General features: G+C 42.7%; 1 long non-coding RNA gene across 1 annotated transcript; it reads right to left on the bottom strand.

Moving 5' to 3' along the window:
• Nucleotides 1-1,034: 1,034 nt before the first annotated feature.
• Nucleotides 1,035-8,076, bottom strand: LOC133276796 (uncharacterized). The gene is made up of 4 exons (XR_009746066.1): nucleotides 7,897-8,076; nucleotides 2,625-2,715; nucleotides 1,919-2,042; nucleotides 1,035-1,157 (listed from the first exon to the last, which is right to left on the bottom strand). It is a non-coding gene; the product is annotated as an uncharacterized LOC133276796 (long non-coding RNA).
• Nucleotides 8,077-15,370: the final 7,294 nt, after the last annotated feature.

The raw sequence follows: 15,370 nt of genomic DNA, 5'->3' as shown, positions 1-15,370 counted from the left end.
ACTGCACAGGGAAGAGGCAATCAACTTGACAGTAAATGTAATTAGTGTTATACTTCCAGCCAAAATTAAGCATGATACAAGCAGATATATCAAACAAATTTGACATGATCTATTACCACCAATGTGCCTAAATATATAAAATCACTGATGTGCCTAAATATATTAAAGGGGGGGGAGGGGGAATTTGGATTTTAGAAGGGTGAGAGTAGGGGTTTTTATATTTTAAGTGGGGGAAAAAAAAAACCAAAACCAACTAATCTTGACATGCTTCCATCACTTCTGTCTCTACTTTGGTCGTTAAAGTTTCTCCTCTCCAGTTTCTATTTCCATCATGATCAGAGTGACATAAAACATCCTCTTTTTTTGTAGCTCACTAAAATCAAAGTAGCATCATGTCTCTTTTTCATGTCTTTTCTTCCCCTCTTGTCATTGAGAGGCTTCAATCCATTTGCTTTCTAGACACATTTGCAGGCCAAACCTGTTTCCTGACATGAGCTCAGTTGTTTGCCTCTCCTCATTTACACTCACCAAAACTTGCTCTCATAATATCACATCTCCTTTCCAAACTGACACCATCTCCTGGTTGTCACTCCCACATCCCTTTTTCCTGGTACCAATACCAAATTCCTGTCATCTCTGCAAGTTTCCTAATACAAGTAGTTTTCTATTATTTAAACACATTAAATCACACCACGCTCCCCGTCAACTAGCAAAGCTTCTCTACATTTGCTCAGATTAGCTTCAGTGCAACATGCTGCCCCAGATACGCTTGTTCTCAATCACTTCAGTATGCAGACCAAACATCTCAGTTTCATTTCACAGGTCCCTGTGTTTAGCAAAATAAGACAAAATAATAAGATACTGCAGCAACCTCTGCAAAGAAATCCTCCCTTCCCAAATTCCAGTCTCAAGATCCAGAAAAAGAGGAGAAAAAAAAAAAAAGCCAGACCATCATCTAGAACTGAGAAAGGTTCACAAAAGTCTTGGAAAATAACTTATTTGAGAGCTACTCTATCAAATATAAGTCCTCAATACCTAATTTAGACCTGATACTGGAGAAGAGGGACTCATTCCCAGCTCAAGACAAAAGCAGAAGAAACAGGAAGACAGCAATCCTCAATGCTCACAGAGTTAGACCCAGAGATTAAAGGGCTTCTCTGTTAAACAGAAAATATATTTTAAAAATAAACAAAACCAAACCACACACCCCACATCTCCTTTCCCAAATGAGAAAAGAACTGAACTAGAATGGAATGTTTATTTTCTTCTTGCTTCTGCTAGAAAGCTACACTACAGCTTTCATTTAGAGGCAACCAAGCTCTGTTCCATGACCCTTCATTTGAGGGAAATTTAACCTTTTGATTATTTTGTTCAATTTCTCCTTTGAAACAAACTTTTACTTAAAAATACTATCATGAAATCCAGCAATGTTTAGACAAATTCAGTAATTTCCTAAGTCATTCCACTTCTTCTGAAACAGTGACCTTTCACTAGCAATATGCTCTGAATACACCAAATCGTGTCCTTCCTAACTAGAAACTCTCATACACCCTGTTTTATGCAGCACCTGAACTTGCCACTAAAATACTTGAGGCAGAAAAAATCTAGGCCAAGCAGAGGTATTTGTGACTTTAATGGAAAGTTTTAAAATTACCTCAAAAAAGCAAGTCTTTAACTAGACTTGTCTTTGCTATTCCAGCAAACACAGAGCACATTGCTGTTCATCTCTGATAAATTACTCTCCCAGAGAATATAAACCACCCGTGTTGAGCTCCAGAAAGGCTCTGGAAGAGAGCTCAGTTTCAATCCACTTGAGACAAAAAGCCAGTCACAAAACAGACTCCATCCCAGCGGAAAGCCTCCCTCGCTCACAAACACAAGTTTTAATCCCATTGATTAAGAGCTGAATTGCATTCACCTTTATTGTGCTACATCTTCAGGTTGTTCTTCCATCCATTACATTTTCTGTTGTGGGCGTATTCTCCGTTTTATTAACTGTAATTTAATTCAATACAGATTCCTACACAGGACAGGTTATTTTCCTGACTGTTTCAAAACATTTCACAAGATGGAGCACAGATGAATTTTTAAATAGCAAAACAAGACCAAAAAAAAAAAAAAAAAGCCCACACACAAGAAGAAACCCAGAAATCTACTGCGTGTTTCTGTTGGGCTGGTCGTAAAGTTTGCCGTATCTGTCAAGCCTCCCACCACCTGTTTTGTTTCATGAATGAAAAACCAAATGCATAAACTGCACATCACTGCTTGAGATAGCTGCAATCACAGGGTTCGCTGCTTTCACCTTCACTGAAGCTGTATATCATGTTTACTACAGATACCTGAAATTAATTACACAATCTTAAATATTTGCAGCCTACACTTTTCCAAGTATCTCAGAAAGCACATGTTCATGCCCAGGAGTCATTACCCCTATATTACAGTACCCTCAGCCCCAATGCTCTGCTCTCTGCTGACATCAATTTTGCAATGAAAACACAGTAATTCAGTGAGAATAGGTGCCTAAGGGAAGATAAAAGCATCTGTCTAACGAGTGAATATCACTGTCCTGTCATACACATAAAAAATATATATTTTTTTTAATATATATATTTATATATACTTACATAACCTACAAGGTGCTATGGCAAGTTACACTCTCCACAGTCTCCTGTCCAAAACACAGCAGACAGAAACCCACGCTGCTCTCACCATGTGCTGAAAAGATACCAGTATGTATTACAAGCTCTGGTGGGACATGGATCAGAAACAGCCACAATTATACCTAACAACTGAAGAGACTGTTTCATTTGATCTTTCCCTTGGAAGGTGATGCCAGTCTGAAAGAGCCAAGTGGCACATAGCATCTTTCTGTCCATTCTTGGCAGCCTGAAGACGGACACTCTGAGCAAGGCTGAGACCAGAAGTTTGCCACATTAATTTAGGCTATCTCCAACCTTCAAAAATACCCACTATTCACTACCAGAACACCCCTTTTCTGCAAAAATACATTTTCTATTTCAGCACTGAGTCAGGAGGGTGACTATTTAACAACTTTCTAATCGTTTTTAAGTAGTTTTCAGTGCTACAAAGTCTTCACTCTCTCGTCATTCATACTACCCTTTCAGGTCACACCACCTCAGCTGAAATACCTTCCATACTTTGCTGCACTGCAACTGGGTTTACACACTCTGCCTTTATCAACAGGGACACTGGAGCCACTGTAGGTATCAGACAGCAGATTATCTTGCATGTTATTCTATCTTCAACAGCGCCTGCCCCGCACATGCATGGATACACCATACATCACACACGCACCTTCTGGCTCTGCTCAGCAGCTCCACAGAGGACCAGTTTCCAAACCTCAGCAAAGGGGATAGGGCTGCAAGAGGCAGGCAACGACAGGAAGGCACAATCCACTAAATAATATGAAGATGGCTTAGGCAGGTATGATTTACTACATCATTAACACAGTTTTTTTCTTTGGTTTCTCAGTGGCCCTTGAATCTCTCTTTCCTCTCCCATTTCATACTCTTCCTCAAAATAGCTGCCTGCTATGCGAGTGCAGGTGGAAAAAAAAGAATAAACAAAAAAACCCAAACATTTTAAGTAGCTAGCTCATTTTCAGACACAAAATATGCGCATTACGTAGATTAGACTCAACAGAAAAGGGAGAGAAGCAATCAAAAAGCTTTGCCACAAAAAAAAAAAATAAAAGATTTTGTTTTGGTCAGAGTAAAAGCTTAACAAATAAAAATCATAACAGAAAGGAATTGCAACTAAAAGCACTCCCAACAAAAATGATGCAGCATATCCTTAATACTCAAGTGTTTAAACTGAATACAGCAGAAGTACAAAGGAATGCCTAAAGGTGACTCAATAAGGAGGAATTCAAAATAGAAATAGCATTACCAACATGTTTATCTTAAGCTTGCTAGTCCAAAACACAGTATTTTTTTGTTCTTGTGTTCAAAACAAGACCGCAGACAACCAGCACTTGTGCTTAAGATGCAGAAGTACGGTAGGAAGGTTCATCAGTGACTCAGAGGCTGGACCTCTGCAGACTCACAGAGCAAGCAGAGAAACCTGCCTTCCTTGCAGAGTATCTGGTTTTAAATGACCAACACAACCCTAATTCTCTGACACAAAACCCTAGGATTTTGGGGTTCTTGTTTTGTTTTTTTTTTGGTTTTTTTTTTTTGTAGGGTTGTGCATTACCTGTTTCCCTACCACATTACCCACTTCATCACAACCTAGAAGCAGCTTCAGATGTTTTGGGATGCGCGGCTTCCAGGAGGCACACCATCCTGGCTTCACCTGGCAACCCACCTTCATTTCACAGCACACCCTCCCATTTACTTAATATGATCTTGGGACAAATAACAGCAAAGGTAGCTTTACCAATATCTGGAATGCTACCTCAGTAATAAATTAAGATTTTCAATGATCAGGCAAAGAGGTGGATTGAGATATGAGCAAAACCTCACAGCATAGGACAACCCAGAACACACTGAGCAACACACCACGACAGCACAGAGAACTTTGACCAGGAAGTCCAAATGAAACTCAATTATAATGATGCAAGACAGCCCATCCACAGCTTCTTAACTGCTCTGGTTTACAAGCAAACACCATGAGTCTCCCCCTCTTAAACAGCCCCAGCAGCACTCCCTTTCCTCAGCCACACTGGTAACACAAGGGCCTGTGAACTGCAGCCAGGACAAGACAAATTCTCATTTTCTATTGCGTTAATAACACAGCAGACATGTTTTGTGAAAACAATGCTTTTGTCTCACCACACTGAAACATAAATCACTGATAGTTCAAGATAGTTCCAAACACTTGTCTTTCTGAACACACATCGAGGCAGTCCAGCAGGACAGTTTCCCTCACCTACAAAACACCCTGAGAAGTTCCTGGTTCCCAGAACCACCTTTGTGTCAGGCAGCTCAAGAAGACAGGTCTCCACTTTCCCCCCATCCAGCCCACTCCAGCATAGCACACATCATTAAAGCACAGCGTATATCTCTAAGAGAGCACACACCATTAAAGCACAGCGTATACCTCTAAGAGAGAACTTACCTCCCTGAACAACAGCCTGGAGGCATTTCCATCACCTCCTTAATCTGCAATAGCATCCCTGTTGCTCAGCTTTCATAATGCCTTCCGGTTAAGGCACGGGGTGCGAGTAGCATCGCAGGGCAGGGAAGCAGAACAGACGCAGGTATTCATGTTGGTGCAGCACTGTCAACTCAGGTATTTATTTAAAAAAAATAAAATATCTTATCCCACTCTTTGCTTACAGCCTGCACAGCCAGACGAGCTTTAGTTGCCTTGGACACCCGGATAAGACCATTCACATCACATCTTCCAGCACTGACCCCCCCCCCGCCCACCTACCAACAGCAACGGGGAATCAAAAGCTTCCAAAGTGCACCCACCACCTGGGTTTTCCACTCCCTAAAACCACTCTCTCATTGCTACCTTTGTGCTGCTATTTAGCAGCAAGCTTGGCACGGGGTACGCGCAGCATCTGGCACGTTTCACCAGCTTCAGCTCAGGCTCCTCACATGCTTCCTTCTGTTGCCAGTCACTGGGATAGTTGCTGCTGTGCTCAAATACAAAAGGAGCAAGTGTCTAAAACAGGCATGAGAGCTCTGCTCATCTGTCTGAGGGCACAACACAAGAGACTGAATACTGGTTAGGGAAAAAAAAAGATCAAAAAAATTTATCCTGAAGTGCAAGGAGGCACGTGGGAATCCCCACCTCTTCCCTGCAAACCCCAGAACTTTTGTGACATCAAAGGCAGCTAAAAGCAGCAGCCTGAGTGCCTCCTACCAGAGCATCGTGTCAGCAAACACACGTCAGTGCGATCCTTATCGGTATGACTTTCTAGTGAAGAGACGTCCCTAGAAAGCAGTCACTACAAATACAGTTTTCCTGAATATCATTACTGATCCAGAAGTAATGAAATAGCAGATAATATGGCCCCAGGGTACAAATCAACCACCTACCCTAATGCATACAGATGGAGCTTAACAGCTCTTCTGGTCTTCCATTACCAGAGTGAAATGGGATCTCTGAAACACCATCATGGCAAAGCAGAAGGGAAGCTTACTAATGAGTGGTGTTTATTTCCAGTTCTTCAGAAAAGGCTTTTAAATGCTGCAATCTGAAAAAAAAAAGACCCCTTTTTCACGTATGGAGTAGACACAGCTTCCCCTCACAGAACCAAGATAAAAAAGCAGAATGCACTGCTCTTCCCAGATTTTGCAGAAAAGGCTTTGCCAAAAAACAGTGTCTAAATACTTTCTGTAAGAATCTACAATGAAACTTTACCCAGTCCCACCAAAGAAAGTAGCAAACCTGTCATGACTTACAGCAGGATCATGTGCCGCTTGTTGATGTTCGCATCAGTTAAAGCAGTAACTTCCACAGGGCTCTAACACCGACCCAGCAAATGTATAAAGTACAAGCAGGCACAGAATCTCTCTGCTTCCATCCCCAGGAAATTTAGCACTTAACACCTAGTGCCGACTCCCACAAAAACATGATGTTACGCATTCCAAGCTGGTCACATCCCCACAAACCAACCAAGCCAACGTGCAGTCCAGCACCAATGTCACACACCCTGAGGTGCCCATACTTATCTACATTGAGAACATCCCTGTACGCAATCAAGCATGTTACTTTAATGCTACCAAAGAGATATTTAACATCAGATTATTTAAACTCTCAGAAACTAGAGAGTTCACCACTTTTTAATCCATTCCCTTAAAGTTTGAACGTTTTATGATGCAAGTTGAACATCCATGCAAGGCACCTGCCTGGCACCAGACACAAGAAACAGCCGCTCGCTCCGTTCACAGCATCCTCTCTCTCCTAGGTGTCTTCAGTGACACCTATTTCTAAGAGGCACATTATCCTGCACACACAAACATCACCTGGACAACTTCCTTCAAAAATTACGCTCTCAAGAAATCAATTCCTTAAACTGATTCCTTAATTAGAGGAATTAATATCTTTCAATTATACAAAAGAGCTGGAGGCAGCGGTCAGCAAGTACTTTTACGACCCTCATCTATTCTTCTAAAAGCCTTCTCCAGAGCACTCAGGCAGGGGGATGAGCGGGAGAGAGGCAAGAGGAGGGCAGAAGGAACCCGATTACAGCAGTCCTCGTTCACTCGAATTAGTCCAAACGCTACCCAGTTTGACCTTGAATTAAGAACAGCACACAAAATAAGCAAAAGGACAAGTATGATAAATTAAGAATAAACGTTCAGAGTAATGGAAGTGGTTAAGGAAGAAGCGTTAAATCGGAAGGTACCCATTTAAAATTGCTGAATGAAGAATCAGTGGAGGGAAAAATGCAACTCAAACACGTTTCAGTACTGTGCTTGGGGTGGGTGGGTGAAAAAGTATGATTTTATAAGCCATCTTACACAACAAAGAGCACAAAACCCAGAAGCGGCACCTCGGCGAGGAGAAGCAGAGCTACTTTTAACAGCTCTTCAGCAGGCGCAAGTTCATAGCAGATACCTCACCCAGCGCAGGGAGACGGCAGCCCCATTGCGCGCTGCCCAAAGCGGCTAATGTCCATTAAAACTTCACCTGTGTCTCGGAGGCAGCGGTGCAACGGCACCAAACACCCACCACCCCGGACACCCGCCGGGGCAGGACCCGGGACCGGCAGAGTGAAGCGGAGCGGACCAGAGCACAGCGGGCGGGCGGCCGCGCTCCCCGCCCGGCAGCGAGCCAAGCGATCCCGGCCGGAGAGGTCCCCAAAAAACCGCACAGCAACTTCTCCCGCGCGGCGCCGAACGACGCGACCGGGCCGGTCCGTCCACCCGCCCCAGAGCCCCGAACCCACCCGCTCCCCCGCCACCGGCGCGGCCGCACCTCCTCGCAGCACGGGGCGCGACATCGAGCCCGGCGCGGTCCGCTGCGGCGGGAAGGTCTGCGGTGCCGGCGCCGCGGGCGAGCCCGGGCGGGCGGGCGGCGGGGCGGTGCCGGCCGCTCCGGCGGGAGGGGCGCGCACTCACCGCTAAGCCCCGCAGCGCGGAGGGGCGCGGCGGCGGAGCGGTGCCGCGGGAGGGGCGAAGATGGAGGCGCGGCGGCGGCCGCCCCTCCCGACAGGGCCGCCAGGACCCGCTCCGGCGGCGGAGCCGGCGCCGCGTGGCGCCCTCTGCCGGGCTGCGCTGCCCGCGCCGGGAGCGGCGGTGTGAGAGGAGCGGGGCGGCAGGGAAGAGGGTTCGGGTGAACCCGGGCGGGTCTCCAGGATGCAGCTGTCTCCGCCGCGCTTGCCCCCTCGCCCGGCTCCACAACTGACTACCGGCCCCTGGGCCACTGTGCCCGGCCCGAGAGCCGTATGCAGCAGAGGGTCAAAAACCCCCGGAAAGTTGTTTCCTAGGCTTTTAAGACAAAGATAGACTGAGTTTTACACATATCAAATATGCAGTATCTCCATAAAATTAGCCAATACCGAGTTTAACTGTGTATTTAGCCCACACCAAATTCCCAATATTCCATTTTTCACCAGCCTTCTGATCCCATGCACAGTGTGCTGCTGAGGATGCTTCGTAACAATGCCAGATGATTCCTAATGCGCTCACCCAAAGCTTTGCCCAAGAAATGTTAGTCCCATTGACTTTCAAAGTCATCCAAGTCATATTTTCAGGAATTTAATTAGTGCGAGATATCACCAAACTGGCTGAAAGCCTCGATTAAGGAGGGAACATCTATTGATTGCAGGGAAAGGAGGCAGGGTAGATACTGAATCCATCGCCTTTTAAATACATGAAGTGAATTATCTCAGTTTAGTTCAGCTGCACTGTTTAAAAATTCAAGTAAACGTTATTCAGCACAACCAACGGGGTTTTTTGTACACAGTCAGTAAGTTTAGGTGTTATCCAGGAAAAAAAAAAAAAAAAGAATACATAATATCCAACTCAGCATCAGGTGACTGTATGAATAATGAAATCACTACCAAATTTATTCCCGCTTTTCATGCAGTTCTTATTTCTATGTTGTTAAAGAAGGTTCATTCTCACACTACGTGGGGTGTGAAACTAATTATGACTAGTGAGAAGGAGAAATAACTCCACTGATGTGAAGATGGTATAAACGAACAACACTCAGACACTTTCAGACTACTACATGTCCTTTGTGCTAGCACTGTACCCTGAGGATAGGCTATTCAAAAATCAGCTCACCAGATGTTTTCCATTCAACAAGAATAACGTATATAAAGTTTTAATGGCCATGGTCGTATTGCTCATGTTTGTAATTTTTTTCTTTACAGAAATACTAAATACTGGTAAGCCCTAATGCAAGGATTGTTCATAGCATCTACAGACTCCAAATGAAACCAGAAATTTGTTGTGTTGGGTTCTGTATAATTAGCCAGTGTTCCTGCCTCAGCGACCTTCTGTCTTACAAAGGCAGGAGACAGCAGAGTAGAAACGAAAGCAGAGAGATGTGATGATCTTATCATAAGGTATGAATTCCAGATCAGAGATTGAAACATGAGTTTCCTGCCTCAAGGTTTAGTCCTGCCTCTCATGAATTATTAGGCATCTCCCTGGAAGTTCACTGGGGAAGGAAAGTCCCCCAGAAACTGCACACCGGCTGGTCAGGAATGTTCCAAATGAAGTTTTGTGCAAAAAGTTCTATTTGTCAAAGTGGACAAATACACAAGTGGACAAGGTAATTTGTTTCACAAAGGTTTTTCTCTCAGATCCTTCCCAGGTCAGAGAGCCGTACCCTTCGCTTCTCTGCTGCCTGCTTCTTTTTTTCTATTGAAAAGTTTTGAAAGATCTCATTCTTGTTCGATACAGAATAGAAAACACCTCTTGAAATGTCAGGAGTTCTTCATGAGAGACACTTCTTTTTTTTTCCTAACTGGCCCTGGGCTACAGGCAGTTACGCTCTGTTTGCCTTTCTACAGCCCTAGCATTGTTGTCTGCCAAAAATAGCTACATATTGCACCTCACTCTTAATCTGGAGTTGATGCATCTGGGAAGTGGCACGGTTGCAATTCTTATCTTAATCTGCCAATGTAGAGTTTGAATTAATACAACTAATCTAGCATCAGAGTACGGGAGCCTGAAGTCCCCCTCCTCCCCCACCCAGCCCCAAGAGGAGTCCTCATTAAAGGAAGAGGCAGCACAAGAGGGCAAGAAAAAAAGTCCTTACTGTCCTACAGCCAGCTGAGTGCCAGCTCCCTCCATTGCACACATTCTGGCTTTAACTCTCTTCCTTGAGGCTTTAGCTTCTTTATAGAGGACTACATATACACCTAAAAAAATGTGTAGGAAATCAGTATGGAGTTAATATGTAGATGGTAAAACATGAAATAAACCTGCTTTTCCCAATTTGAGTACAAAAGCTGAAGTAAGACACCAAGAAGCAGCAACAGGAAAATGAAAGCACAACCGTAGTTCATGAAGGAGCTTGAAACTCAAAGTAACCTGTTAGGCTGGGGATTAGCCCAAATCAATTTCTTCTTGTTTCTGCTATTTGTGATCATTCTGTTACATGGATCTTGTCTGCTTTGTGGGGCTCAAAGAAAGAAAACTGGTACCCAAGTACTGTGAATACTGGAAGCATTAAGCCAGCTCTTGCTTGTGGATGACTGGCTCAGCCTAAGAAAGGAATAACAAAGCCACTTGAATGACAGCTTGGATCAAGTTCATAATGACCTGGTTTGTACAGGCCAGGTGTTATGTAGATTGGAGCTTGTTATTGTGCAAAATTTTGGCAAGCCTTGCAATGCAACAGCCAGTTCCAGCAGAGCTGGGCAAAAAGCCACAGACTACAGGCAGGTCTGTCTTCAGCAAGATGGGCAAAGGAGCCATCATTTTCTGTACTTGGCACCTTGGGGATGTGAACCAACCTGCCCGCACAGCATCTGGAATAAAGCTTATAAAGGAACAGACAACAGTTTCAAAACATGGAATTCCAGGCTTAAAAATGAAGAGGAAAGCTTGTGTAAAAACACGTTGCCAAGTTTACTGCCTGTTTCTTAGGGAGCAAAAATTCAGAGCAAAACAGTACAAGACAGAAGCCTCCCACTACAGCATTAATGGAAAGTGAGCAAGCTGGGTTATAAAATTTCCCTATCACTATGTTCTGTGATTGTTGGGAAGTCTTTCATAATACTGTATCCATTTTTATGTTATTTAAAAGTAGTTACTAGAGTAATGCAGATGAAGAGCTATTGGAATTCGGGTTCACCTATGATTTGTTTTCTCACCCTTTAACATTATTTCCCATTACTTACCATTACTATGCACATACTGCAATTTGTTATTTAAGTTAACTGGGCTTAAATTTTATTCTTTCTTTAGATGGCCATTTCTTAAAAAGAAGATGATAAAACAACCAACAAAAAGAAAAACAAAAAATCCAAACCCAACAATTAACAAAAGTATCTTGGGTGCAATTTTTGTAATAATAATGTTGTATTTCAGAAAATCTGTATTTCACCAACACTCAGAATTTACATCTCTGCTCAAAGTTGAGAAAAGGGACTGTACAAATTGGATCAAAGCCAGTTAGACGATTGACCAGATTTCATTTTTTGTTATAGTAAAGACTTCCTAAGTGTGGTGGTAGTGATGTTTTTACACAGTACCACAAAAGCCAGTACAACTCAGGAGAAGAAAAAGAAAGGAAAAAAATAAAAATAAGAGCTATGTAATCTTTACCAGGATATTACAACTGCAAATAAGTGACAGCTTTTTCCATATACGAAGTATGGCACTTTTATTGTAGCAGTATCAGCTTTCATATTGAAGTCCATGGCAGCATAGAAAAGTAGCAGAAAGCCAAGAAGCTAATGAATGCCTGCCACAATGGATTTACAGCCAAAAGGCACAGCTTTAGGTAAGTGTTACAGGCAGGACAGGTCCAAAGTAGAGTGGTTAGTTGGGCTTTAATGCTCCACAGAAAGGTGGGTTACGAGTTTTTTTGAATCTCTCACTGCTCCTGAGCTTGCACCGAGATTTAGAAGTTATTTTTAATAGTCTATTAAAAGCTGGGATCATGAGAACCTGTAAAAGAAATTATCCTCTCATCCTTAGGGGCAGTGCCTCAGAAATCGATGCTAATGAACAGACTGCAGCATACGGAAGCTTGCATTTCCCCTGCTGCACCAATTTTGTGCACTCACAAGCGACACTGCAAGTGCCATCATGTGTAATTAGAAACAGGAAAGGGGGAAAAGGATATCATTCATTCACACTTCTCATGGTGTCATTTCTTTGTGGCAGATTTAACAGAGATTAAACAGTCATTCAGTTTAATACTAGTCCTATTAAGAAACAACAATAATTTATTTTTAATTATGGAGTTATCAAGACACGAACATAACTGGTGGCAGTCCTGTTGTGAACATATCCTTAGATGATGACTTCTTTAGTGACAGAAGACATACACACAGGCAGGTTATTTATCTTTACTAGCATTCTAGTTAGAGTATGCCTCTGTAAAACAGCCAGTCTTAATGTTGGCTCCAAACCCAGCACACACTAGTGAGTACAACACCTCAAATCTCAGGACACATCCCTGCCCAAACATGAAATAAATGCTGAACTCGGATTTGAAATCAATCCTCCCTGCAGCATGGAGTTTGCTGGACATGCAGACATCGATTAGCACACCAGCCCCTCTTCCCCCCAAGCCATCTGTCCCTTCCTGTTCTTCTCCACCCAGTTTCTGCTCTTTGTGTCCCACAAATGGCACCATTTCCTAAGGGACACACGGTTCTTTATATGACTTTATTACACACTACAGTTCAAGGCACAGGTAATGGAGGATGTAAATTGCAAATCAGACATAAATATCAGTGGAGAGAGAGCTTTTCCGATAATGGGCATGAAAGTAAAAAAACTCCCTCCATGGCTGACTGGTCTTGGCCAGCTTCTTTTTGCAGACGTGTCAACAACACAAGGGTTCAAGGAGGACTGAGGTCTGCTTTCACTACCTAACAAGCATGGTGACAAACAACAGCCATGCAGTCAGAGCTGTGTTACAGCTCCCTTAACATTTTACACATTGAAAATCTTTCCAAACGCAAGTTAACTTCTACAAAAGGGAGAAAAATGTTTCAACGTTTACATTATTCACATAGAAGATCACTGGTTGTTATAAAATAATTATAATACATCATCATTTAAACTTAAGAACTGATGTCCTACATTCCTTCCACCAAAGGAGACCATTAACTATTCACACTCCAGATCCTTTTGGGACATATCCTCTGTCTGCACGTCTGCTAAAACAACTGCACCCGCGCTGGTACACGAAGAGCAGAAAACACAACCTGCCTCCCATGGATTTTGTCTTTCCAATGGCTTTTTTCATTGTCACCAACCCTGGAATCATTTGTTATGATCAAATTTCAAGACCATCTTGAGTGTTATTTTTTGAGAATGCAGGATCAGATCTTTTCATGCCAATGTTGTGTTGAAGAAGGAGGAATATTTATCAAATAAATAATCCCCACAAATTATAACACAGATCAGAACTACTGCAAAGGGCTATTATCTTCTTGGCTGGAGTGCCTCGAGTTTAAAAATGTGATACCCTTGTTAACGTTCAAGGAAACACGATGACTGTATTGATGTGTAAGAGAAAGTCGTTTTTAAGTACCATGGCATGCTGGTTAAAGAAAAGCATGAGTAGGGTGCAGCATGAAGCAACGCATCTGCCACCTATTCACCAGCCAGGCAGGGCAAGAAAAGCTTCAATGGAGGCGCTTCACAAGCTATTAACCTTTCCTGATTGGAGTCTTGCTTTACAGAAAGAGCAGCAAGTATCTACTCAAAAAAGGGCTTCCCTGCAAATAGTAACCGGCAATAATTTAGCAGCCGGGGAACCTGTCAAGTGTGAAGGTTCTTTGTGTTCTAAGAAACTACTTATTTAGTAGTGAAAGTGACAGTAAGAGATAAAGAAGGCTCATGCTAGTGGCTAATTATTAGATTTTAAATCTATCAATGACTGTGGAGGAGAAAACTAAATTTCAATATATTTTCTTATAATTTCAGTTTTGCTTTGGGTTTTCTTGCTCTTTTTTAGTGCTTCTGTTCTTCACTGCTTTAATTAAGGGTTGACTAGAAGGAAAGCGATTTGCTCAACACAATCAATAATGGCATTCTGATGCTGATGTTAAATTGACGTGCTATTTTTAACATGCTGCTTAGTTATTGCCTATCATCCTTAGCCACACCTTAGGGTTCTGCAGATATGCACCACCATAAGAGATTCCCAAGAAGAGCTTTTGCCTTAAGGTGGTTGAATCCTGTCACGTACCTCTGAGCATCCATGCAAGAGGTTAAAGGTACCTCCAAAGATGTCAGTGGTGGGAAGAAGTTTTTACACGTAGAGAGCTAAAATGTTTGTGCATATGTAGTCTGCAGAAATACGGTTTGACCCAACCACACTCACAATGAACAGCTTTTACTTACTACCATACTACACTGGATTAGCTGTCTTTGTCTAGTAAATGCTTTGCAAAGCCAGTACACATAAGTATTTCTAACACAAAGAGTGTTAAAGAAACACCTTGCTATGATTTATTATTTAAATGAATTATTATTAAATTCCATGTCAACATGAAATAGGAAAGCGTTCACAGTATACAGATGGCTGCAATTTAAAAAAAAAAAAATTCCAGAACAAAAATAGGATGAATGAATGAACAGAAATTCTGAAATTCAGTCAACAGCTTAATATACAGCCACCTTTTTCATAAGTTTCTCTTACACTAAAAAGCAGTCATCACTTTTTGCCTAAAGAGCCAAAGATGAGAGGGATGTTCAGCTCAGCTGAGAGCCTTCCCTTCACACCTGGTCTCTCCGCTTCTCCAGCAGCTCCCTATTTTGTGCCTAAACATCACAGCACTCTTTAGAATTTGTACACATATGGTGCACCTTTGCAAATCATTCAGGAATGTGCCCTATCTGTCTATACACACAAACACAATAAATGCATTATACACAATTTTCCATCACCTCATCGAGCTTTTCACGACTTCCTAAAATTGCAGTTTTCTGCATTTTTGAATATAACATAAAAAAGGACATGGATCTGTTGGAGCAAGTCCAGAGGAAGCCATGAAGATGATCAGAGAGCTGGAGCACCTCTATGAAAACAGGATGAGAGAGCTGGGGTTGCTCAGCCTAAAGAGAAGGCTCTGGGGAGACCTTAGAGCAGCCTTCCAGTATCTAAAGGGGCCTATCCAAGAAAGCTGGATGGGGACTTTAGACAAGGGCACGTAGGGATAGGACAAAGGGGAAAAGACTTTAGACTGAAAGAGAGGAGATTTAGATTAGAGGTTAGAAAGAAGTTCTTCCCTGTGAGGGTGATGGGG

This window comes from Pezoporus flaviventris, unplaced genomic scaffold (genome assembly GCF_033815535.1).
Source record: "Pezoporus flaviventris isolate CSIRO_AGI_PZ_B2104156 unplaced genomic scaffold, CSIRO_AGI_Pfla_v1 ptg000001l, whole genome shotgun sequence".
NCBI classification, from domain to species: domain Eukaryota; kingdom Metazoa; phylum Chordata; class Aves; order Psittaciformes; family Psittacidae; genus Pezoporus; species Pezoporus flaviventris.
This window is presented reverse-complemented; position numbering and strand designations above follow the sequence as displayed.